We start from the raw sequence: 25,650 nt of genomic DNA, 5'->3' as shown, positions 1-25,650 counted from the left end.
GTCCTTCAGGAATGAAGGAGAAATGACTAAGAAGAACTGAGAGAGTCATCATCACCAGAAGTCTTATAAGAAATCTTAAAGGGACTCCTCTAAGCTGAAAGAAAGAGGCACCAATTAATAATATGAAAACATATGAAAGCATAAAACTCACTGTCAAAAGTAAGTACATAATCAAATTTAGAAAACTCTAATACTGAAACTATGGTGTGTAAGTCACTTGTTTCTTTAGTATAAAGGTTAAAAACAAAACTATTAATAACAACAATAATTTGTTAGGGGATGCACAATATAAAAAACTATAAATTATGACTTTGAAAACATAAGATGGGGGGAAGTGAAATTAAAAGGTTGAGTTTTTTAAATACAATCAAAAGTAGTTATCAGTTAAAAATAGCCTGTTATAACTACAAGCCTCACGGTAACCACAAAGCAAAAACCTATAGTAGATTCACAACAGATAAAAAGTATGAAATCAAAGCATAACACTAGAGAAAATCATCTAATAAAAAAGAAAAACAGCAAGACAGGAAGAAAGGAAGAAGGATCTATAAAACAATCAGAAAGCAGCAAAATGACAGTAGTAAATTCCTTACCTATAAATAATTACTTTAAATCCTACTACTGGGTGTATATCCAAAGTACATGAAATCAGTATATTGAAGAGATATCTGCACTCTCATGTTCATTGCAGCACTATTCAGTGTCTAAGATATACAATCAACTTAAGTGTCCATCAACTGATGAATGGATAAAGAAAACATTGTATATGTATATAATGGAATGCTCTTCAGCCTTAAACAAGAAGGAGATTCTGTCATTTGCAACAACATAGATGAACCCAGAGGTTCTTATGGTAAGTGAAAGAAGCCAGGCACAGAAAGATAAATACTGTATGATCTTACTTATATGTAGAATCTAAAAAAGTTAAACTCATAGAAACAGAAAGTAGAATGGTGGTTACTAAGAAGTGGGTGGGAAGCGATTTAGGGAGTTGTTGGTGAAAGGATCGAAAATTTCAGTTAGATAGAAATAAGCTCAAAGGATCTATTGTCCAACATGGTGACTATAGTTAATGACAATGTATATTATTCTTGAAAATTGCTAAGAATACATTTTGTGTTCTCACCACAAAAAATAAGTTATGCAATGTAATGCATATATTAATTAGGATGACTTAGCTATTCTACAATGTATATATTTTAAAACATAATGCTAAGATAAATATATATAATTTTGTTAATTTAATTTTTTTATTTTAACTAAGAGTGGTCATCATTTGAAGAGCCATGGTTTCAGGTTTAATCAAGATCCCAATAATTATTTGAAAGAGAAAGAAACATTATATAGTTTTGTATTAGTTCCTTATTGTTGCTGAATCAAATTGCCACAAATTTATCTGCTTACACCACACAAACTTATTCTCTTATTATCTGAAAGTTAGATCTCTGACATTGGTTTCACTGGGCTAGAATCAAGGTGTCAGGCAAAAATGCATTCTCTTCTGTAATCTCTATGGAAGAATCTGTTTCCTTGTTTTTTCCTGTGTCTAGAGGCTACCTGAATTCCGCAGCCCCTAACCCTTTCCTTCATCTTCAAAGCCGGCAATGGTCTATCGAGTCCTTCTCATAACACCTTACTCTGACTTTCCATTCATCATCACATCTCTTTCTGTGATTTCTTCTGCCTATCTCCTCCACTTTCAAGGACGCTTATAATTACACAAGGCTTCTCTTGATAATCCAGGATAATCTCTTTATCTTGAAGGCAGCTGAATACTAACCTTAATTCCATTTGTAATATTAATTCCCCTTTACTGTATAATGTAATAGATTCTAGAGCTTAGGATGTGAACATCATTAGGAGGCCATTTTTCTGTCTATATTGTGTCCCAAGGGTAGATTATTGAAAAAGAGACAGGCAAGGTATCATGGCCCCAGGAAAATGAACCGGGGTGCATGGCAGAGCTCTGGTTCTAGTGAGGAAATAGAATGTAGATTTAGAACTAAAAGTGGTACTTATTACACGTTTTGGAAACTCAAAGAGGGAATTGGGGAGCTGTTTTTGTTGGGTGAGAATAATGACAAAAATTCATGCCCATATTGATGTATTTTGTGTGTACTTAAGTGCTAGTTCCTGCTCAGTCCTGACTCCACTGGCCCTGCCCCAAAGTAAGCAAAGTGGAATAGCCTGGCAGAAGGACGCTAAAAGACAAATGGAATTTGGAAACATTTTGTTGTTGTTGTCCACTCTTTAAAGGCAAAACTCAGGGGTCATACAAAAATATTCCTTAGAAACCTGTGACAATTTGAAAATTGTACTTTCCATCCCATCCTTTATGGTGGGGGAGGGAAAAGGAGGGCAATTTTCTTGCTTTATTCCTAACAGTCTTTTCTCCAAGCAGTGAACTCTGTTAGATTTTCCTGACGATTCCCACCAAAATAACTTCTAGTTAATGACCTCAACTATACCCGCCACTATACAACGCTTCTTCTCAGAAATACAAAAGTGCTGTCTTCACTTTGCCACCACCAATTGGACTCTTCCTTAGACACTGATGAATGCTAGAATTGGGCTAGCGTCTTATCTTACTTGCTGGGATGCATTTTCTGAGGATTACTGGTGTATTAGTCTGTTTTCCCACTGCTTTAAAGAACTGCATGAGACTGGGTAATTTATAAAGGAAAAAGGTTTAATTGACTGACAGTTGAGCATGACTGGGAAGGCTGCAGGAAACTTACAATCATGGCAGAAGGCAAAGGGGAAGCAAGGCACCTTCTTCACAAGGCAGCAGGAAGGAGAATGAATGCAGGAAGAACACTCAATGCTTATAAAACCATCAGACCTCGGGAGAACTCACTCACTGTCACAAGAACAGCATGGGATAAATCATCCCCATGATCCAATTAACTCCACCTGGTCTCTTCCTTGACACATGGGGATTATGCGGGTTATGATGATTATAATTCAAGAAGAGATCTGAGTGGGGACACAAAGCCTAACCATATCAACTGGCTTCTCCTGTTCAAAGATAAAGACCTACAATGTTTCCAGTTCTCCCTGGCTTGTATGCTAGTACATTTGGTAGGTTTAATAACCGGCTGAATGGCCATTACCAGACAGACATTTCTACTTGCGGTAATGCAACTCCTGTCTTAATAAATCTTTTTTTCCTTTACCTTGCCAGTGATAAGAAGCTAAAAACAATAACAAACATGTTGAATGTCAAATTATGGCTATGAAAGGTCTTATCAGGTCAAAACAATTGACTGATCTAACAAGATTAATTTCAATAAAGATTTATGTAAGATTCTTTCCTTGCTCCACCCCTCCAAAAAATCAAACCAACTAATAAAAGTACAAAGACAGATTAAAATATGGTTTAGCTGTAGCTCATATGAAAAAGAGTCAGGGGCTTTGGTCAGCAGTGAATTCAGTTACACATAGCAGTGCGTAGCAGCTTCTGAGAAAGCTCTGTCAGTTTCAGCCTATATTACTAGAACTGTGTCACCTAGCCCGAGGAAGGAAATGATATCCCTCCAGTCTTCATCAGTTTACAATGCATTGTCTAGCACTTTATTTGGGACACCTCAATATGGAAGATTTCAGAGGAGCAAGACCTATAAATACTATTAACTGAGGAATAAGTGTCTATAGAAATTAGAGATGTTTAGCCTAATGATTAAAGATTCAGGAAGCCATGATAACTCTTCAGATCTTAATAGTTCTGCATGGCCCCAAGGATCCAAAACTCATAAGCAGGAATCTCAGAAAGATAAGTTTTTGTCACAATATCTAGTAGTTAGGAATGTCTCAAGCTATTAACTCAGAAGACCGTGAGTGCTTTGACATGAGAGAACTTTAGGCAAAGGTCAATGCCTGCTGACAGAGGGTATAAGATGGGAAGTTAAGTAGATGACCCTAAATTCACTATAATTCTACAGACTCTTCAGTGAATTTCAGGCAGTCTTAGCCTTAGTTGAAAATCTAAACTAGGCCAAGCTGGTCATTTTAAACCCTCTACCAACCTCCAGTATGATCTTCCTTATGTGCATGGCTTAGCATGTCTCCTCCCTCAGATACTCACCATCCTCTGTATCACTAACCCTCCACAGATATGCTCTAATGAGACCTTCTTATACTAAATGGAATATAAATGTTTATGTTTTAAGCTTTATCTCTGGACTTCTTGGGCTCTGCCTCATATTCTCTAGGCTCTTTTTTCACTCTAGCCCTTGGTGTGGCTACCAATGCCTGAGAATGTAGCCTGACAGCACCTCTGTTCAGCTCCACCATGCATCTCTTGATTTCTGTGTCTTAGCACTTCTCCACCACTGCCTCCCTAATACCTGCCAAAACTTGTTCAGCTATTCTGGTCTCCGAGCAAACCTGGAAGTAAGATGGAGTTAATATCCCATGAAGTATTCACCAATGGGGAACAAAATTTGCTTGATAAATATTCTCCCCTTGCATCCCTTGAGTGAATAACTCTCAGGTGAATTATCATTGGGTCCTCAGATGTTCCCATGTGGCTTGAGTTTCAGCTGCCTACAGCAGTAAAAACTTTTAATAACACACCCTTGGATTATTTTTCCTCTCTTCCCTATTCTTTACTTTCATTCTTTGTGATCGTTTTCCAGAATAAACTATCTATATGCAAGTTGTTGTGTTAGATTTGACATATGAGGCAACTTAGATTAAAACAATTTATACTTATGAGAGACATTACCCATTTAAGAATTTCAGAAATTAGTGAACAGATGTAGACATTTTCATTGCAAATTTAGTTGCTTAACTTATCTGTTTATAAGGCCAATTCAACTACATAGTCAACAGTATTAATAAGTATTAATAAGTATACAGTATTAATAAGAAGTCAGTATTGACCTCTTTCCTTAGCTGTGTTCTATCATAGACAATAACCAAATGATATAAATGCAACTGTGAGCAACGGAACATTTTTTCTTGGCAGAATCTGAAAACATATGACACAATCTCCCTTGGAAATACTTGTAGCACAGGAAGGAAAGTTTATGAAAGAGCCAAGAAACAAAGTTGATTTGAGGTTGAAAAGAAGCATCTCTTCAGGGAGCCACATACTCCCGGAATTTTTAAAAGCAAAAAACAAACAACAAACAAACAAAAACTATTTGCTTTTCTTACAAACTTCACATTATAAACCCTGAGTAATTTATGCGGTCATAATATTCTACATCCAAAATGAGATTTTACAGCCCTTCATCCAAGAGAAACAAGCCTTGGAAAAATTTTACTCTGAAGTTCCTAAATAACATAAAATTCAATTCACAGAATCACATTATTACTGGGAGAATCGATACTTTTTTTTCAATAAATGAGTTTAACAAAAATGATTTAATTTAATATGAGGGTAATGGTTGTTTCCTGCAACTATTATCATACTCATTTCAGGTTAACTGCATGAATAATATCATCTAAGCTGTTTCTATTGATTGATCTATGTAATAAAAAACAAATTCCTGTATACTCCAGTCCTTGGAATAAATTAAAGATCTTTGCCAGCATTAGTCAAAATCCCACAGTATGTACCAAGAAATGCTCAGAGCAGTCAGCTCTAGATTCTCATGAGAACACACAGTTTGTACAAAACCCCAGCTGTCTATAGTAAACAAAGATATGGAGTAGACAAAAGGAGTTCTCATTATAACATTCTTAACTCACCATTGCCTTCCTGCAGGTCTTCTCAACACCCAGTCCTCTCAGGCACTCTTGGGTTGCTCTGGTCTTTCTATTTAACTCTAATTGGCTCCTCCTCTGCCTTCTTCCTCTTTCCCACCCCACCTTCTAACAGCACTCACCTGTGCTGCTTACTGCCACTTACCAAGTGCTATTGTGTGGAGGGATAATCTGTTCAAAGGCACCAATTTCCTCCTTCCCAACAGACTTGGCAAGGAGAAATTAAGGAAAATGTCCATGATCCTCAAATCAGCATTATCTGAAAAAGACTCTGTTCTTTGGCAAAAAACAAAGTGTCAGGATTTCTGTGAAGTCTTCTGTTTAGAACTGTTCTGGCTGAGTCTGTGGTATATCAAGTGTAAAATGCACTTCAATTTTTTGCCAGGTCTACTTCCTGTTTAAGAAGCTGTAAGAGCACATGAGGCCCCCAGAGAAACTGCAAAGCTGAGGTGATAGATAGGAGAGCTGACATCTTCTATCATTTACTTCTTGACATCATAGCCTGTGGCTTTAGAAGAAAAGTGACTGCAATTTTCAAACATGCACACACGCTCTCTCTCTCTTCTTTTTCCTTCTGCTAAACATTAACCAAATCAAACACTCTCAGAGCAGAAATAAGAAAGCCAGCTCCAGGTCTCAGATATTGGGAAGACAAACCTGTTTAACTTATTTGGCTAGAATAACTGTCCCATATTACCGAGAGCAAATAATCATTTCTCCTTCTGACAGATATAAAGTCTTGATATTTTGGGACTGTATTGTGTTTCTGTTTCCTTTAGGAGAAATTTCTGCTCATGGGGATGGCAGGTGGATTGACAATCTCCAACTCACTTTTATTATTATAAAAAGGTAGAATTTGATTTTATGTTTTATAATAAATCTTTCAGAAAACCAGTGCTTATTTTTCATTCATCTTGGAATCAAAGGATATGAGGTACAGAAGAGACTCTCAAACAGACTTATCACCCCTGTATGTTACAGCTGGAAAAACAGAGATCCAGAAAAATTATGTGACTTTCCTGAGCTCGTGCAACTAGATGTGGACCCTCAAGAAAACACATTTTGTACAGGTCTCTGTGAATCTGACGGCATCTCTAGGAAAGCAGGCTGCCTTTCCTCTTGGTAAGAGATCATTGCAGAAGCACTGTGTACATTGTAACAACTGTCCATCCATCAGTGAAAGTCCCTGACATTTGCATGTTTTCCTCCTTCAACCTAATCTTTAAATCATTTCTATGCCTGTATAATGTCTCTTCTTTAGGTATTTTATTGGGACATTGGAAGAATAAGAATTGGCCTTTAGATTTTGGGGTGTCCTCTATAGCCCCATACATTCCTTCCTACAATAAAGATTTGAAGTAACTGCATGTGCTGGGAGCTGCACCAGGATGTAGGGGCAGATGACTGATTAAGTCATCACCATAAGATGCTACTGGCCAGTGGGGATTATCTACATGTAAGTAAATAATTTTAATTCAATCGGACAGGTATACAATAAACAGATACTTACTGGTGCCATGGAATTCACAGTTCTCTTCCTAGTGGGACTTCTCCATCTTTCTTATCCTGAGGAGTTGTCATTGTTATGATTTAGAACTAAATTCAAAGTACTAAATAAAAGCCAGTCAGATTAACTTCTTATGACATAGGTTTATATATTTTTAAGGCTAAAGAACTTAAGATTATAAACCGGATAATCTTTTAAAAAGTTCTTCAAGATACATTAGTAAAACATTTTGGTTTTGTGGGTCTGGGGCCTAGGTAGTATTCCTGCCCTATAACTAATATAATATTATAAATTACCAAATTTCTTTCCCTTCTTTTTGTTTAAATTGTCACACATTTACATGAACAATTGCAGATCACAGAAAAATATTAAAAATCATTAAAAACTGGAAAATGATAGGACCAAAATAGTGGCCCAGCTCACTTTCAATAAAATACTAAACAAAGTACAAGCCAATGAAATTCAGGTAAATTTAAATGATCACCATCTCCATCTAGTTTATTTTACTATAATCCTGCAAAGTACTTTGTTATTAGAATATCTCAATACATGAAATGTGAAACAAACGAGCCTAATAAGAAAACTTATATAAAAACTTATATAAAAAAAACTTATAAAAAACTTTTATATAAAACTTATATAAAAACTTATATTAAAAGATGCTGAAAAAGCATCTGATAACTTTCAACATAATTTTTTTCTTCTTTATTTTTCTCGAATCAGATGGGTAATGTACAAATGTCATAACAAGATATGAGGGAGGCACATCTCACGCCTAAGCATAAAATCCTAATCATCAAGTTTACAAATCACAAAAGGATCTCAACATAATTTTTTTGAGGGGAAAACATACTAGAAAACTAGGAATAAATATGTAATTCTTCAACATGATCTCAAAAAACATTTATCTTAGTGGTTACACATTAGAAGCCTATCAAAATCAGAAACATGAAAATTACATGCATCACTGCTATTACAAAGTTATGGTAATGATTTTCTAGAAATTATGGCTGATTCAGTAAGACATGAAACAAAAACAGAAGTCTAAGCGCTTTGCCATTGTAGCACTCACTACGTTTGTAATTAAATAATGATTATATGGTCACTTGTCATCTCCCTTGTAAAAGCATAAGCTCCATAAGAACAGGAACTAGGTCTGTATCATTTATTAAGGAATCTCAATGCCCAGAAAAATACCTTTTACAAGAATGTATGAAATAGATATTTATTAGATGAATGAAGCAGAACTTCAGGGTGTGGCTTAGTAAGAAGGTTAGCAAATCCTCTCCCCAAAAGCAACTGCCAAGCTAAGCAAAAATGACAAAAACAACTATGTCTATGCTCTTGGAATCTGCCAAAGGCAGAGCCAATTGGAGAAGCTTTTATGCTTGAAAACCTGTGGCATTGTGAATATTAGTGGGAGCTTAGGGCATTTTGTACTGGGACAACTCGAAAGCTCCTGCCAGCCTGGCTGACATGGATGTTTTGTGAGAGCGGAACAGGCTGTGACAACTAGAAGTTTGCTACCATGGTCATACTGGGAACACTTGATTTGGAGAGGTGGGCCATGCCCATGCAGCAATGTCAGTAAAAGTGACAGTCTTGGCAAAGAGTCAGTGGAATCGACCAGTGATTTTTCTAATCTGAGGTTTTTGTTGGGACAAGCATAGTATCAGCTAAGGCTATACATATCCATGACAGAGACCAAGATGGTCCAAGCCCCTCTACAAACTACTGGCCAACACTGAGGTTGCACACACAGAGAAGATGTGCAAAAGAGCCTGGTGGGAAGAAAAATCTGGAGGAAAATTGAAAACAGCCTGAAGTTTGTACTCTTCCTGCATAGAAATCCATCAACAGAGAACAGAAACCTTATTGGCCCAAGTGTTTTGAGTATAGCATCTGCCCAATCATTGGCTGACCACTATGCTACACAGAAAGAAGAAAGACCCCTCATAAGTCCAACATAAAAACAACAATAACTTAAAAAAAAAGAAGGAACAGAGACATAAGCAGCCATTGGGAAAACCAGTTTCACAGATTTGGCCCAGGCAAGCTACTCAACAAACAAAACAACAAAAGCAAATGTCAGGAAAGAAAACCATGACCCAGAGTTGCTATATTATCAAAGTGTCTAAATTCTCTTTCTTTCTTTTTCTTTTTCTTTCTTTCTTTCTTTTTTTTTTTTTTTTTTGAGACAGAGTTTTGCTCTTGTTGCCCAGGCTGCAATGAGATTCTCCTGCCTCAGCCTCCTGAGTAGCTGGGATTATAGGCATGTGCCACCACGCCTGGGTAATTTTGTATTTTTAGTAGAGATGAGGTGTCTCCGTGTTGGTCATGGCTTGTCTCGAACTCCTGACCTCAGGTGATCCGCCGGCCTTGGCCTCCCAAAGTGGTGAGATTACAGACGTGAGCCACAGCGCCCGGCTCTAATTTTCAATAAACAACGTTTTGGGATACACAAAGAAATGGGACTCATATCCAAGTGAGGGGGGGAGAAAGCAGTTAGTAGAAACTGAATCTGAGTGTCTCATTTGCATCCTCTGCCTTCCCCAGCTTTTCTTGATCTGACCTCTGCAAACCAGCCTTCCTTGGTAAGTAGAGTTAGACAGTGTAGGAGACAGAGGCACAGAGGCACAGAGGCACAGAGGAAAGAAGCAGGTTTCTCTCTCCTCTGCTTTGGGCTGTGTCTCTGGCCACATCTCCTATAAGGTTCCAGTTTCACTGGAAAGCCCTAGCTGTTATACCAGCTTTTCCTTTTGTCATTCTGGCCCTAGAGATGGTAGGGCTGCTTGATGTTGTTATCTCTGGGTTTCCCTACCAACTCATTTGCTCTTTATCTCTTCTAATTCCTTTGTAGCAATTTCCCTACATTAAATTCCTTCTCAATAGTCAAGCAATCACCTATTGATAGACATTTGTGTCATTTCCATTCTTTTCCTATCTAAAAAAATGCTTTAAAGAATAGCCATGTGCATGCATGTTTTTATACTTTTGCAAGTGTCTATTTGGGATAGATTCTTAGAATTGAGATTGTTGATTCAAAGAGTAAATGCACATGTCCAAGCAGCTTAAAGAGGCATTATTGTTTCAAGCCAAAAATATCTTCTTTAAATATAGTTTTCTTAAAAAGAAAGTAATTAAGAGAGAGCTTTGAAATAGCAAGACAAATTAATCTCTTTGGGAACAAAAGTATAATGATAAAAAGAAAACTTCTGACTGTCCAGAAGAAGTAGCCTCCCATGCAGGTGGAATGAAGAGAGGAGGGAAAAGATTGCTCTTGATTCATCTTTAGTGAGGAGTGAGGAGGTTTGCCTGGGAAGAGATGGAGAGGCCATTTTTGAAAGAAGCAGCCATGTGAGGCATAGCGTATGCTTGGCACTGTACAATTAGGGCGATAGCATCTTTTGATGCATAATCTGTCGCCTTGGCTAATCAGAATCACTGAACCCCATTTAAGATGGAAAGTGGAATACTGAGTGAATTCTTACGTCAAAAGTTGGGTAAAGATAAGTCACACCCTCTGATCCATTTAAGAATACTTAGCAGGTGATTCCAAAGACTGAGCTACTGAAGTCCCCATGTTACTTATCCCAGGGGGATATACAAAAACAGAGACAAGAATTAAGGAAGTAGCTCTACAAGACAGCAGAATTGCCCTGATTCTCTAGAGATGTTTCTGCATAGAGCATGGCCACAACCCTGGGAACTGTAGTCTTCCCTGTATCCCAACTGGGGTTAAAAAGAAAAAGAACAAAAACTAGGAGCAGGGGAAAGGAAATTTGGTTTCTAGGGGTAAGGCACAGAAGCAACACTAAAGCCTTCTGCTGTCTGTCTCCCTTTTACTCCACCCTAAGGATGAGACCTAAATAAAAGTTGAATCCAAAGGCCTTTGGGATCATAATTCTAGTGAGGGAAGCTTGCAAGGGGGAAATGGTCTCTGTATGGACATTATTTGCTTTATTCAGTTCTTCCGCTCCACAGCGTTATTTGCTTAACACTATAGGATTCTAGTTATTTTCTTTCAGCACTTAAAGATATCACTCCATTATCTTCTTTTTTCTTGGCAGCTCATCAATGCCTTCAAACAGATGGTTTTTGTGTTTTATCTGGTTTTTCTTGTTTTCTTGGCAGGAGCATTGTTCTATAGCAAGCTACCCCATCAGAATTGCAAGTCAAAGCCTCCACTCTTAATTATTGAAAATGTATATGCGTTAATATCTAGTATTATAGATCCCTGTTCCAGTTTTGTTTTAAAAAATTTATAAACTATTATTGCCTATTTACCCACATGAACTTTAGCATCTCAGTATTGTACACCTTCCCATTACTAATTCTATCAAATGTACACGTTTATTTGTAGACAACTTTTATGATATTGAGTATTCTGTATCCAGAAGCATGGTATCTATTTTTATTAAATTGTCTATTTTTGTTACTTCTGGAGCTTTATTTCAGTTGGTTCTGAATATTTCAAATTAAGTTTAATCCTGCATATTTCAATTATTTTTGTCAGTAGGCTCTTTTTACAATTATATGTTCTGCATTGTTGAATATATACAAAATCTTTAATGTTGTATATGCCATTTTTAACTCATTATCTTAGTAAATTTTTCTTAGTTCATTTCCTTTGGTTTTGTAGGCAAAGATCACAAGGAAATCATACCTTTGTTGTGTCATTTCCAATAGTTATCCAACTTAATTCATTTCCATGGCTTGTTTTTCCTAAAACTTTCAGAACACTGTTAACCCATAGTTGTCACAGTGGTTATCCTTCTTCTCTACTTCTCTTTAATGGGAATCCCCTGGAATTTTATGATAGTGTGTGCATGTTTCTCACATTAAACAAACAAAATTATCATCCTATTTCTAAAAAATTTCTGTCCAGAACTAATATTAAATTACAGCTGCCTCTTGAACAATGCTGGGATTAGCAATGCCTTACCCCCATGCAGTCTCAAATTCACACATAACTTTTGACTCCCCTAAAACTAAACTACTGATAGCCTACTGTTGACTGTAAGCCTTATGAATAACATAGTCAATTAGCACATATTTTGCATGTTATATGTACTATATATTTTATTGTTGCAATAAAGTAAGCTAGAGAAAATAAAATGCTATTAAGAAAATCATAAGGTCACAAGGTCAGGAGATCGAGACCACAGTGAAACCCCGTCTCTACTAAAAAAAAATACAAAAAATTAGCCGGGAGCGGTGGCGGGCGCCTGTAGTCCCAGCTACTCAGGAGGCTGAGGCAGGAGAATGGCGGGAACCCGGGAGGCGGAGCTTGCAGTGAGCCGAGATCGCGCCACTGCACTCCAGCCTGGGCAACAGCGTGAGACTCCGTCTCAAAAAAAAAAAAAAAAAAAAAAAAGAAAATCATAAGGAAGAGAACATATATTTACTATTCATTAAGGGGAAATGGATCATCATAAAGATCTTTATTCTCATCATCTTTACATTGAGTAGGCTGAGGAGGAGAAAGAAGAGGTGTTGGTCTTGCTCAAGGGTAGCAGGGGTGGAAGAAAATCTCTGTATAAGTGGACTTGCACAGTTCAAACGTGTAAACTGGGTAAATTGTATATGGATGGGTTCAAGGGTAAACTGCATATGAATGTCTATTTAACATCTATTTGAATATGATTTTTCCACAATGAGATTTCACCTTACACCTGTTAGAATGGATACTATAGATACACACACATACACACACACACACACAGATGTATATATAAAAAAAAGTAAGTGTTCGTAAGGATATGGAGGAAAGAGAATCTTTGGACACTGTTGGTAGAAATGGAAATTGTTGTAGCCACTAAGGAAAACACTACGGAGGTTCCTCAAAAAATTAAAAATAGAACTACCATATAATCGTGCAATTTCACTTCTGGGTATACATCCAAAGGAACTGAAGTCAGGATTTTAAAAAGACATCTGCATTCCCTTGTTTATTCCCACATTATTCACAATAGCCAAGATATGGAAGCAGTCTAAATGTCCATCAACAGATGAATGGATAAAGAAAATTTGGTGTATAAATATATGTGCTTTTGGTCTATGGCACTATGGTCTGAATGTTTGTGTGCCTCAAAATTCATAGGTTGAAATCCTAACCATCAAATATTAGAAGGTGGGAACTTTGGTAGGTCATCAGATCATGAGGGCAGACTCCTCATAAGTTGGATTAATAGGATTAGTGCCCCTATAAAAGAGATCCCAGAGAAATTCATCGCCCTTCTTCTCCTGAGGTTACAGTGAAAAAATGACACTTACCAGGCATCAGATTTGCTGGCACCTTGATCTTGAACTTTCCTGACTCCAGAACTGAATGAAATAAATTCCCATTGTTTATAAGCCACACAGTATTTTGTTATAACAGTTCAAACAGACTGAGACAGTGGAATATAATTCAGCCTTAAAAAGAAGGAAATCCTGTTATTTATGACAACACAGATGAACCTGGAGGACAGTATGCTAAGTGAAATTAGCCAGACACAGAAGAACAAATACTACATGATATCACTGATATGATGAATCTAAAATGGTCAAACTCATAGAAGCAGAGAGTAAAGTGGTGGTCCCCAGGGGCTGGGGTGAGGGGTAAATTAGGAGGCAGTAGTCCAAGGGTACAAGATGTCCCTTGTATAAGGTGAATAGGTCCTAGAGATCTACTTGAAAAAGTGTAATGTCTGCAATTAACAATACTGTATTGCATACTTTTGCTAAGAAAGTAAATTTTATGTTGTGTTCTTATCACAAAAGATAATAGATACTTTTGCATAATTTTGTATACAATACTATATTGCAAAATTTTGCTAAAATGCTAAATTTTGTATTAAGTGTTCTTAGCACAATAATAAATAAATAAAGAGGGCAGGAAGAAACCTTTGGAGGTGATGGATGTTTTTGGATGAAAAACATGCATTTCTAGTAAAATGTTTCTCAAATTTGACTGTGTATCAGAACCTCCTGGAAGTTTCGTTAAAACACAAATTAGTGTTGATGTAGGATTTTTCTCAGTCTCTTTCTCAGGTGGAGACCTCCAGCTGGCAATGCCCCTGTCTGGGCCTTACTCAGGCCCTGGCTCACTGCAGGAGATGCGCCATCCACTCAGCCTGCTTGGCAGAGTACAACCTGCACTCTGGCGCAGATTCCACAGTGGCTGCAACTGCACACTCAGCCCATGGTGAGAGGTGGTGTGTGAGCAAGAGAGTGCAGGGTTCAGCTGGCCTCTCCAAGTGCTGGCACAGAGGTGGGCTCTGTGTGGTGCTTGTGGCTGGACCAGGCATGTCACAAGCCACTCCCATAGTGGACTCTGGTGTCCAGACAAGGGGAATACAGTGGCACCCAGGCAGGGGTGCCCTTGACCCTGAAGCCTCAGAGGGGGTGTTACAGCATGATAATTAGCTCTTTTAGTCCCATCATCTGCAGCATGATGAACAACAGCATGTTAACAGCTCTGTCAGCCCCTTAACCTGCTCTGGTTCATGGCTCCAGGGTTGGTTCATCCCCACCACTGCTTTCTGTCATGTGGGGCACTTGCCCTCCACTGGTGAGGGCAGAGGGCTACAGTTGTTACAGCCTTCTCTGTACCCGCATTCGCCAGGTCCCAAGTTCTTGTACTGCATCCAAGAAGAATGAGGTCACGCTGGCAATTGAAGAGTGAGGAGGGTGGAGAAGAATTTTACTGAGCAATGAAACAGTTCTCAGCAGAGGGTGAACATGAGGGTGGTCCCTTACCTGAAATCGGGTGGTTTCTCTCTCAGTGTGTCTGGGTCCAGGGCTTTTATGGGCTCAGAATGGGGAGTGTGTGCTGATTGGTTTGTGAGTACGTGAAAAATTTTAAAACAAAGGCACCACTCAAAGGTGGGCATGACAGTGTAAAAAACCAATTAGGGAAGGTTAAGTATGTAAAATAGGTGAAGGGTAGGGAGCATTCAGAGGAAAGTGCACCAAATGGGAAGACAGGTTCTCAATTCAGTCTGTGAATTTGACTTGTAGCTTGGTTTCAGGTTTGGCTTCAGGCATTTGGCTGCCTCCTGCCACTATCACTGTTCTCCATTCCCAGAGTTTCTGACTCAATGCTCTGGGGTTACAACCTGAGAAGTTGCATTTCTTTTTTTAAAATTTAATTTAATTTAATTTTAAGTTCCAGGATACATGCACAGGACATGCAGGTTTGTTATATAGGTAGACGTGTGCCATGGTAGTTTGCTGCACCTATCAACCCATCACCTAGGTATTAAGCCCCGCTTGCATTAGCTCTTCATCCCAATGCTCTCCCTTCCCTCACCTCCCTCACCCCAAAGGCCCCAGTGTGTGTTGTTCCCTCCATGTGTCCATGTGTTCTCATTGTTCAGCTCTCACTTGTAAGAGAGGAAATGCAGTGTTTGATTTCCTATTCATGCATTAGTTTGCTGAAGATAATGGTTTCCAGCTCCATCTATGTTTCTGCAAAAGACATGATCTCATTCCTTTTTATGAATGCATAGTATTCCATAGAGTATATGTACCACATTTTCTTTATCCAGTCTCTATCTTTGTTGGACATTTAGGTTGATTCCCTGTCTGCTATTGTGAATAGTGCTGCAATGAACATACGTATGCATGTATCTTTATAATAGAATGATTTATATTCCTTTGGGTATACACCCAGTAATGGGATTGTTGGGTCAAATGTTATTTCCGGTTCTAGGTCTTTGAGGAATCATCACACTGTCTTCAACAATGGTTGAACTAATTTACATTCCCACCAACAGTGTGAAAACATTCCTATGAAAAGTTGCGTTTCTAACAAGTTTATGGAGGTACTGATGCTGCTGGTGTGGGAGCAGTACTTTCAGAACCACTGTCTAGATTCTAAATATAAATTCCTAAGTTTAACTTAAGAATAAATTGAAAACCAAAAACCTAAATGTAAGAGCTAAACCTATAAAACTCTTAGAAAAAAACAGGGATAAATCTTTGTGACATGCAAACTGCCAAATAAAACGTTAGCAGGTTGAATTAAAACAAACAAAAAAAAAACACTCCAAGGATTGATGAACATTTTGTTTAAATAATTCGTGACATTCATTGATCAGATAAGAAATGAAAACTATACAAACATCCCATTAGATGCCACAAAAAGTTGTTTGAAGCTTTTGAGAGAAAATGATAGGTGAGAATTTGGAGATAGCAAGTGGAAACTGTTTTGCTAACCAATTTGGCTATTCAAGGAAAGATAATCTAAGAGTTGAAGGAGGATGCAGGATCAAGGGACAAAGTGTGTGTGTGTGTGTTTGTGTGTGTTAGATGAGACATACTCAAACACATTAATAGGCTAATTTGGAAGTGGCCACTAGAAAGGGGAAATCCGAATATACTATAGAAGCTATTGATGGAGGAAGATTCTAGAGGAAATGAAAGGGTCTCAAGAACGGAACTTGAACAACAGATAGGCTCACTCAACAGGGAAGGGAGTAAGAATGGGTGATTTCAGATTGAGAAAATTCAAAGTTGTTCGCATTCATTTTTCCTATTAAAAAAATGAAAAAAAAAATGAAGCAGGAGGTGAAATCAGGTAAGAAAAAGTTTGGAGGCTGAATTTGGCTGTTAGCAATTCAGTGGTGGCCTTCAAGATGAGTTGCCGTGGACTGATGGTGGCCCAGAATCCAGTAAGCAAAGAAGTGACTGGGGAGAGGTTGGGGAAATTGCTGGGGGCCTGTGGGGCGGGGAGCAGGTGAGAATGTGGCAACAAGTGCAAATTTTTCTTCCAAAGATGAAGACTAAAAGGGTGATAGGGAGTTAGAGTGACAGCAATATTTCAAAAGAAAACTCCTCCAATTTTAAGACAATTTCTGAGTATTCAAGAAAGCCATACACTGGGAGAGAAGATGTCATTAACTGACACGAGATGCAATGTGTTGTTTTGTTTGTTAACGAAGCATCAGGCATTGCATTGTAAAGGCACAATAAACTAGAAATTACATGTCTGTCATCCAAAGGAAAGAAAAATTGACACCAGGACTCCAGTAAGTACGGAAATGTAAAAGCTTAGGGTTTCTGAGCTTTCCATTCAAATCAAGGCTTTTTAAAGGCTGAATGCAGCTCCTCATTCTCCATAATAATCACCTCCACTTAGCCCTGTTCTACAATCCATAAAATGGGCTTCTCTGAATAGACCAAAAAAGAACAAAACAGACTTTTGAAAGTTACATCTAGAAGTTTTGATTTAGCAAGCAATCTGGCTAGCAGGTCCAAATGCGGCATTTTTCAACTTTCTGCTAAAAAGCCTGTGAAGACATAAGAGGAAAAAAAGACAACAATTTCATCAACTGGGAGTGAAAATTAATCTATCACAAAGATCTTAGAGTGATATAATTGGATGACACAGCCCACACGGGCTTTATATCAGAAATAGCACAAACCTGTTGGGCAACATTTTGTTTTGAAAAAGAGAGGAAAATGTGGTTTCTCTCTCCCAGTGCCTGTTTCCTGATTGGAAAGTTCAAGGAGAGTATCAGAAAATCCAAGCTGCCTTATCTCTTTAGAGCTGGGGCTGATTTTTGAGCATCTGTAATGCTTTCTCTTCATTCCACACCTCTACCTTTCCTTAAAAAATATGATTCTAAAAGAATTCATTACGTTTCATCATTCTCTGAAAACAGCAGGTTAAACATGTGACAAGAACTAACTATGGTGAAGAAATCCTGGACGTAGGTACATAGAAGCAATTGAAAATTCTAAAGTCTCTGATAAAAGCCCATGCTAACACTGTTGGAAAACCAGCATGGAGTTACAAGATTGCCCCCTAGTCCCTCAGAGACATATTAGGTGGATTAATAACGCTAGGAGCCGGCATCTTAAAATACTCTCTAGTTGTCATGCAAATCAAGCAGACGAGCAGTGGCAGCAGGTTTCAAGATTCTGAAATCTTACTGCCCTGCTAGTGCCGTGCCAGAGGAAGAGGTGCCATGAAAGATCTCAGGCTTAAGAGGAAAGCTCTGTTGTGCTGTACAAGCCATACTTAAGGGCTGCATAAAGAGGAATTATGAGAAGAGGGTAAAGGGAAAGCCTAAGATAATGCTTCTGCCTGTGGAAGACGAGGCTGGCTGGAGTAAAGAGGATGAGCATCTCGAATGGAAAGTTCCAGATCTGAAATGGAAAATATCTCCCTGCAGCAAAAGAGGCAGTTTTGGTAAAATGCTGGGAACTACCCACAAAGCTTGGTTTGTGTCCTGCCTATGTATCTGTTGTCACTACCATTCCCAGAAGCCATGGCCAACTGTGGCAGGTGCCTTGGCAATATTAATTGATCATACTGGTGGAATTGTAGATCTTGGAAAACAAAGTGGTTCAGCAGACTTGGCAGTGAGTCCAGCCAGGAATCAGACTGAGTGGTGCCCAGCAGCCTGGGAGCAGCTCGTCTTCATAGGCATGTGGTGGGAGGTGCTCACTGCCTTGGTTGAGTCAGTGCAAATGCGACTGCTGTCAGCTAGAGCAGTTCTTTCTGTGCCACTGGGAGACAGCTGCTCTGTTTTCTGGGACTACTAGTGCCGCAAGCAAAGCTGAACCTGGCTGACTACAGTCTCAACTCTTAAGTTAGCTTTAGATTTTAACTACAAATGCATAGCATGCTAAATACTAAAACTGGGATGCACAGAAAGGCACAAAGAAGCTGCATCTTTAGGAGGTCCCACCATTTGTCACCTTTCCATTTGCCATGCCCATACCTGCCTTTGTACCTCCCATCACCTTGGCTTCCCAGTGTTATTCTACAATGCTAAAAGGACATCAAGCCAGGAACTCCCCACCCGATCCACAGAGAACTGCCTTCTTTTCCAGCCTGAATCCTTCCAAATTAGGGTATGTTAATGGGACTCTTATAATAGGGTGTATTTCTCAGGTAGGAAACTTGTGGAATGATCTGTGGTGTCTTTCATCAACTTCAGCTTGTCTGCACTATAAGTGGTAGAAACATCTTTAGTAGTTACTAATATTAAAGTAGACTTCCCCTTTCTCTTCTAGAAGTTTTATGGAGAGAGAGAGAATTTTAGGCAAAAAGAATGACACAAAATCATGGAGATGTGAAAAACATGGTGTCCTGGGGAAAGACGAGTAATTTGATGTGGAGACTATAGGGTATACAGAGAATGGAGCAAAGGGGAAAGAAACGAGCATTAAGGGATTTGTTGAAGTCAGGCAGTAAATAAACTTAAATGATGAGTGCTAGTTTCCTGTTGCTGTTGTAACAAATTACCATACACTTATAGGCTTAAACAGCACAGACGTATTAGCTTGCAATTCCGAAGGTCAGAAACCCAAAATAGATCTTACAGGCTAAAACCAAGGTATCAGCAGAGCTGCACTGCTTCTGGAGATTCTATGGGAAATCTCTTTTCTTGCCTTTTCCAGTTTCTAGAGGCCATCTGTATTCCTTGACTTGCAGCCTCTACCTTTGTCTACAAAGTGCATAATTTCAGCCTCTGCTTCTGTCCACATCTCCTCTCTGACTCTGTCTCTTCTACTCTTGTTTTGTAAGAACCCCTGTGATTACATCAAGCCCATCCAGATAATCCAGGATAATTCCCTGTCTCAAGATCCTTAACTTAATCACCCACAACAAAGTCCCTTTTGCTATATAAAGTAACGTATTTGCAGATTCTGAGAATCAGGGTATCAACAAAAAGAGGCAAATTCTGTAAAATGTTTGAAGAGATTTATTCTGTGCCAAATATGAGTGATCATGGCCTGTGACAAAGCCCTCAGGAAGTTCTGAGAACATGTGCCCAAGGTGGCTGGGGTGCAGCTTCGTTTTATACATGTTAGGGAGACATGAGACTTCAATCAAATACATTTAAGAAATACATGGGTCCAGTTCAGAAAGGCGGGACAATTTGAAGTGAGGGGCTAGGAGGGGGCTTCCAGGTTATAGGTAGATTTTTAAATTTTCTGCTTGCAATTGGTTGAGTTTATATAAAGACCTGGGATCAATAGAAAGAAAATGTCTGGGTTAAGACAAAGAATTGTAGAGACTAAAGTTCTTAGTGTGCACAGGAAGTCTTCAGGTAGCAGGCTTCAGAGAGAATAGATGGTAAATACTTATCAGACTTAAGGTCTGTGTTGATGTTAATGCCAGAGGTATAATGAGGCGTATCTGACCCCCACTTCCTGTAATGGCTTGAACCAGTCTTTCAGGTTAAATTTTAAGAGTGCCCTGGCTGAGGAGGAAGTCCATTCAATGGTTGGGGTCAGTGAGGGTGGGCGGGGCTTAGAAGTTTCTTTTTGTTTTACAAGGACTTAGGCATTTTTGGGGGGCATAATTCAGCCTGCCATATCATGCAAGATAACTTAAACTGTATTATGTCAGCCAGTGGTTAAAATCTTAATGCCTACCAGAGCCAGGCAGCTAAAGAAAGTATCTTAGTCCATTTTATGTTGCTATAAAAGAATGCTTAATGCTGGGTAATTTATAAATAAAAAAGGTTTATTTGGCTCACAATTCTTGATGGCTGAAAAGTTCAGGATTGGGCATCTGCATCTGGCAAAAGCCTCAGGCTGCTTTTGCTCATGGTGGAAGGCAAAGGGGGAGCCAATGTGTACAGAGATCACCTGGTAAGAGAGGAAGTAAGAGAGAGAAGAAACCTCTAGGTTCTTTTTAACAACCAGCTCTCATGGGAACTAATAGTATGAGAACTCATTAATCTCAATCCCTCCCCAGAGGGAGGATTAATCTATTCATTAGGGATCCACCCCCAATGACACAAATATCTTCCAGTAGGTCCCACCTCCAACACTGGTATCAAATTTCAATGTAAGATTTGGTGGGACAAACCAACCATATACAAACTCTAACAGAAGTAAATAAAGCAGTCTGGTTATTAGCCAATAAGAAAAAGTGAAGAAAGTGAAAACTCAGAGATTTTATGGCCTATCTAAAGTGAGTTCTGTTACCAAAATAAATGCAAACCAGTGTTGCCTGATTACCTGATTCTTTTGGAGAAGCTAGGATCCAGATATTTATGTAAATTTTACCAGTTTTATAAACAATTTTACCAGACTCTACTGGAATCCTACAAGGATTTTCATGTTAGGAGTTCCTTGTACTAAAACACCTCTGAAGACAGCACTGAAGGAAAGAGCCTAGAAATTAGAATGAATCAGAAAAAACCTGTAACAGTGGATAAGAATGCAAACTATAGAGGAGAAAAAAATATTTAAAACCATATGCCCAACAAAGGACTAATGTCAAGAATATATATTTTTTAAGTCCTCCAAATTTAATAGTAAAAAAGCTAACAATTCAATTAGAAAATGGGCAGAAGGCATGAAAAGACATTTCATCAAAAAACAAATACAGAAGATAAATAAGCACATGAAAAGATGTTCTATGTTTTTAGCCTTTAGGAAAATGCAAATTAAAGCCACAGTGAGATACTACTACAAATCTATCAGAACCTCTAAGATAGAAAGAATGACTCCAGTCAAGATGGCCAACTAGAAGCAGTGGTGATGAGACGTTCCTACTGAAAAGAACCAAAACAGCATGCAAATCCACACCAAGGTATGCAGGTTCTGTCATCAGGACTGACTAGGTAGCTGGTGTGACCCATAGAAAGGAAGGAAGAGCAGTGTGGTGCAGTGGCCCACCTGAGAGCCACGCAGGACAGGGGAGCTTCCACCCCCCAGCCAAGGGAGGTGGTGAGTGAGAGTGCTATCCAACATGGGAAACTGTGCTTTTCCCATGGAACTGTGTAACCCACAGATCAGAAAATCCCACTAGTGAGCTCACACCACCAGGGCCTAGAAAACCACGGAGCTGAGCAGATTCTGAACAAGAATCAAAACTTTAAGCAGCTAGAAACTGCTTAAATCAGCTGAGTTCCTGAGGGGGCGGGGCAGCTGTCTACTGCTTAAGCCTTCTGAGCTCCTTGGAGGAAGGGCAGCAGCCAACAATGGGATTCCCAGCTGCCTAATACACTAAGCTCTTAGGGAAAGAGTGGCAGCCATCACTGTAGCTCCAGGCTGTGCTTTTCCCTGGCTGGAGCCAGGGAGGCTGGAAGCCTTGGTCTTAGGAGGTATTCCTCGCAGCCCAACACACAGGCTGTGGCAGACTGCAACCAGAGTGCCTCTTTAGGCCTGACCCTGATCCATCCCTCCTCACTGGGGTGCCTCCCTGCAGGAACTCCAACAACTCCATCCAGGGGCTCAGGGACAGAACTCTGATATTCCTGGGCCTGAGCTCCTAGGGGGAGGAGTGGCTATATTCTCCTCAGACCAGCAGACTTAGTCTTTCCTCCTGCTTGTTCTGAGGAATCTGGGCAGCTCAGATGAGTGAGTTTCCCCCCAGCGTGGCACACTCCTCGCACCAAGGGACAGCCAAAGTGCTTTGTTAAATGGGTCCTGCTCCCTGTGCCACCCAACTGGGTGAGACCCTCCCACAGGGGTTGGCAGACACCCTATACAGAAGCATACCTACTGGCATCAGGTCAGTGCCCTCGAGGTCAGACATCTCAGAGGAAGGAGCAGACACCCATCTTTGCTGTTCTCCAGCCTCCTCGAGTGACATCTCCAGGCAGAACCAGATGAATAGGGCCTGAAATGAACCCCCACAGCATCCCTACAGAATAGGGATGTGACCATTGAAAGAAAAGCAAACAGAAAGCAACAACAGCATCAACACAGAAAGTTTCCACAAAAATCTCATCCAAGGGTTAGCAGCCTTAAAGATTAAAACTAGACAAACTCATGAAGATAAGAAAGAATCAACAACAACAACAACAACAACAACAGCAACAAAAACACTGAAAACCTGAAATGTCAGAGTGCCTGTTCTCCTCCAAATGATTGCAACACCTCTCCAGCAAGGACACAGAACTGGATGGAGGATGAGATGGATTAATTGACAGAAGTAGGCTTCAGAAGATGGGTAATAACAAACTCTGCTGAGCTAAAGAAGCATGTTTCTAACCCAATGCAAAGAAGCTAAGGACCTTGATAAAAGGTTACAGGAGCTGCCAACTAGAATAACCAGTTTAGAGAGGAACATAAATGACCTGATGGAGCTGAAAAACACAGCACTAGAACTTTGTGAAGCATACACAAGTATCAATAGCCAAATCAATTAAGCAGAAGAAAGAATATTAGAGTTTGAAGACCATCTTGCTGAAATAAGGCAAGCTGACAAGAATAGATAGAAAAGAATGAAAAGGAACAAATAAAGCCTCTGAGAAATATAGGGCTATGTGAAAAGACTGAACCTACAATTGACTGGAGTACCTGAAAGAGATGAAGAGAATGGAACCTAGTTGGAAAACACACTTCAAGATATTGTCCTGGAGAACTTCCCCAGCCTAGCAAGACAGGCCAACATTCAAATTCAGAAAATACAGAGAACACCACTAAGATATTCCATGAGAAGATCAACCCCAAGATACAGAATCATCAGATTCTCCAAGGTCAAAATGAAGGAAGAAATGTTAAGGGTAGCCAAGAAGAAAGGCGAGGCTACCTAAAAAGGGAAGCCCATCAGACTGACAGTAGATCTCTCAGCAGAAACCCTACAAGCCAGAAGAGAGTAGGGGCCAATATTCAACATTCTTAAAGAAAAGAATTTTCAACCCAGAATTTCATATCCAGCCAAACTAAGCTTCATAAGTGAAGGAGAAATAAAATCCTTCTCAGACAAGCAAATGTTGAGGGATTTCATCACCACCAGGCCCACCTTGCAAGAGCTCCTGAAGGAAGCACTAAATACAGAAAAGAAAAACCAGTACCAGCCACTACAAAAACACACCAAAATATAAAGATCAAAGAGACTATGAAGAAACTGCATCAACTAATGTGCAAAATAGCCAGCTAACATCATGATGACAGGATCAAATTCACACATAAAAATGTTAACCTTAAATGTAAATGGACTAAATGCCCCAATAAAAAGATACAGATTGGCAAATTGGATAGAGTCAAGACCCACTGATATGCTGTATTCAAGAGACCCATCTCATGTGCAAAGACGCACATAGGCTCAAAATAAAGGGATGGAAGAAAATTTACCAAGCGAATGGAAAGCAAAAAAAAAAAAAAAAAAAAAAAAAAAAAAAGAAAGAAACAAAGAAAGAAAAAGCAAGAGTTACAATTCCAGTCACTGACAAAACAGAATTTAAAACAACAAAGATCAAAAAAGACAAAGAAGAGCATTACATAATAGTAAAGGGATCAATTCAACAAAAAGAACTAACTATCCTAAATATATATTCACCTAATACAGGAGCACCCAGATTTATAAAACAAGTTCTTAAAGACCTACAAAGAGACTTAGACTCTCAGACAATAATAGTGGGAGATTTTAACACCCTACTGCCAATATTAGACAGATCAATGAGACAAAAAATTAACAAGGATGTTCAGGACATGAACTCAGCCCCATATCAAGTGGACCTAATAGACATCTACAGAACTCTCCACCCCAAATCAACAGAATATACATTCTTCTCAGTATCACGTGGTCTTTATTCTAAAATCAATTAATAATTGGAGCTAAAACACTCATCAGCAAATGCAAAAAACTGAAATTATAACAAACAGTCTCTCTGACCAAAGTGCAATCAAATTAAAACTCAGGGTTTGTTGTGGGAAGTCAGGGACCCCGAACAGAGGGACCAGCTAAAGCCGCAGCACAAGAACATAAATTGTGAAGACTTCATGGACATTTATTAGTTCCCCAAATTAATACTTTTATAATTTCTTACACCTGTCTTTACTGTAATCTCTGAACATAAATCGTGAAGATTTCATGGACACTTATCACTTCCCCAATGAATATCCTTGTGATTTCCTATGCCTGTCTTTAATCTCTTAATCCCGTCATCTTCTTTGTAAGCTGAGGAGGATGAATGTCGCTTCGGGACCCTGTGATTGTATCAACTGCACAAATTGTTTGTACAGCATATGTGTTTGAACAATATGAAATCTGGGCATCTTAAAAAAAAGAACAAGATAACAGTGATGTTCAGGGAACAAGAGAGGTAACTTTGAACTGGCCACCAGTGAGCCGGATGGAACAGAGCTATATTTCTCCTCTTTCATAAGCCAATAGGAGAAATATCACTGAATTCTTTTTCTCAGCAAGGAACATCCCTGAGAAAGAGAATGCACCCTGAAGGTAGGCTTATAGATGGCCCCTTTTTAAGGTGTCCTGTCTTTTATGGTCAAAGCCAAAGGGATGAAATAAGCCCTGGTTGCCTATAGCACTCCCAGGCTTATTAAGTGGAGGAAAATTCCCACCTAATAAATTGTGTTCAGACAGGTTATCTGCTCTCAAACCTTGTTTCCTGATAAGATGTTATTTACAACAATGCATGCCCGAAACTTCATTAGCAATTTTAATGTCACCTCATCCAGCGATCCTGTGATCTCGCCCTGCCTCCATTTGCTTTGTGATATTT

General features: G+C 39.1%; 1 long non-coding RNA gene and 1 other non-coding gene across 3 annotated transcripts in view; both read right to left on the bottom strand.

The window, feature by feature from the left end:
• The window catches only part of LOC135966798 (uncharacterized), a 100,420-nt gene that overhangs the window by 60,101 nt on the left and 14,669 nt on the right, over positions 1-25,650 (bottom strand). The window contains exon 1 of one of the 2 annotated variants that reach the window (XR_010580399.1): positions 5,698-5,872. The exons of the other annotated variant lie outside the window; for it this stretch is intronic. This is a non-coding gene — a long non-coding RNA (uncharacterized lncRNA). Of the gene's footprint in view, positions 1-5,697; positions 5,873-25,650 lie in introns of those variants that run through there. 2 annotated transcript variants of the gene reach the window in all.
• LOC123568525 (small nucleolar RNA U13) lies at positions 7,937-8,040 on the bottom strand. Its single transcript, XR_006691897.1, has one exon. It is a non-coding gene; the product is annotated as a small nucleolar RNA U13 (small nucleolar RNA).

This window comes from Macaca fascicularis, chromosome 13 (assembly GCF_037993035.2).
Source record: "Macaca fascicularis isolate 582-1 chromosome 13, T2T-MFA8v1.1".
NCBI classification, from domain to species: Eukaryota; Metazoa; Chordata; class Mammalia; order Primates; family Cercopithecidae; genus Macaca; species Macaca fascicularis.
Note: the sequence above shows the minus strand (reverse complement) of the source record. Positions and strands in the feature narration are given on the sequence as shown.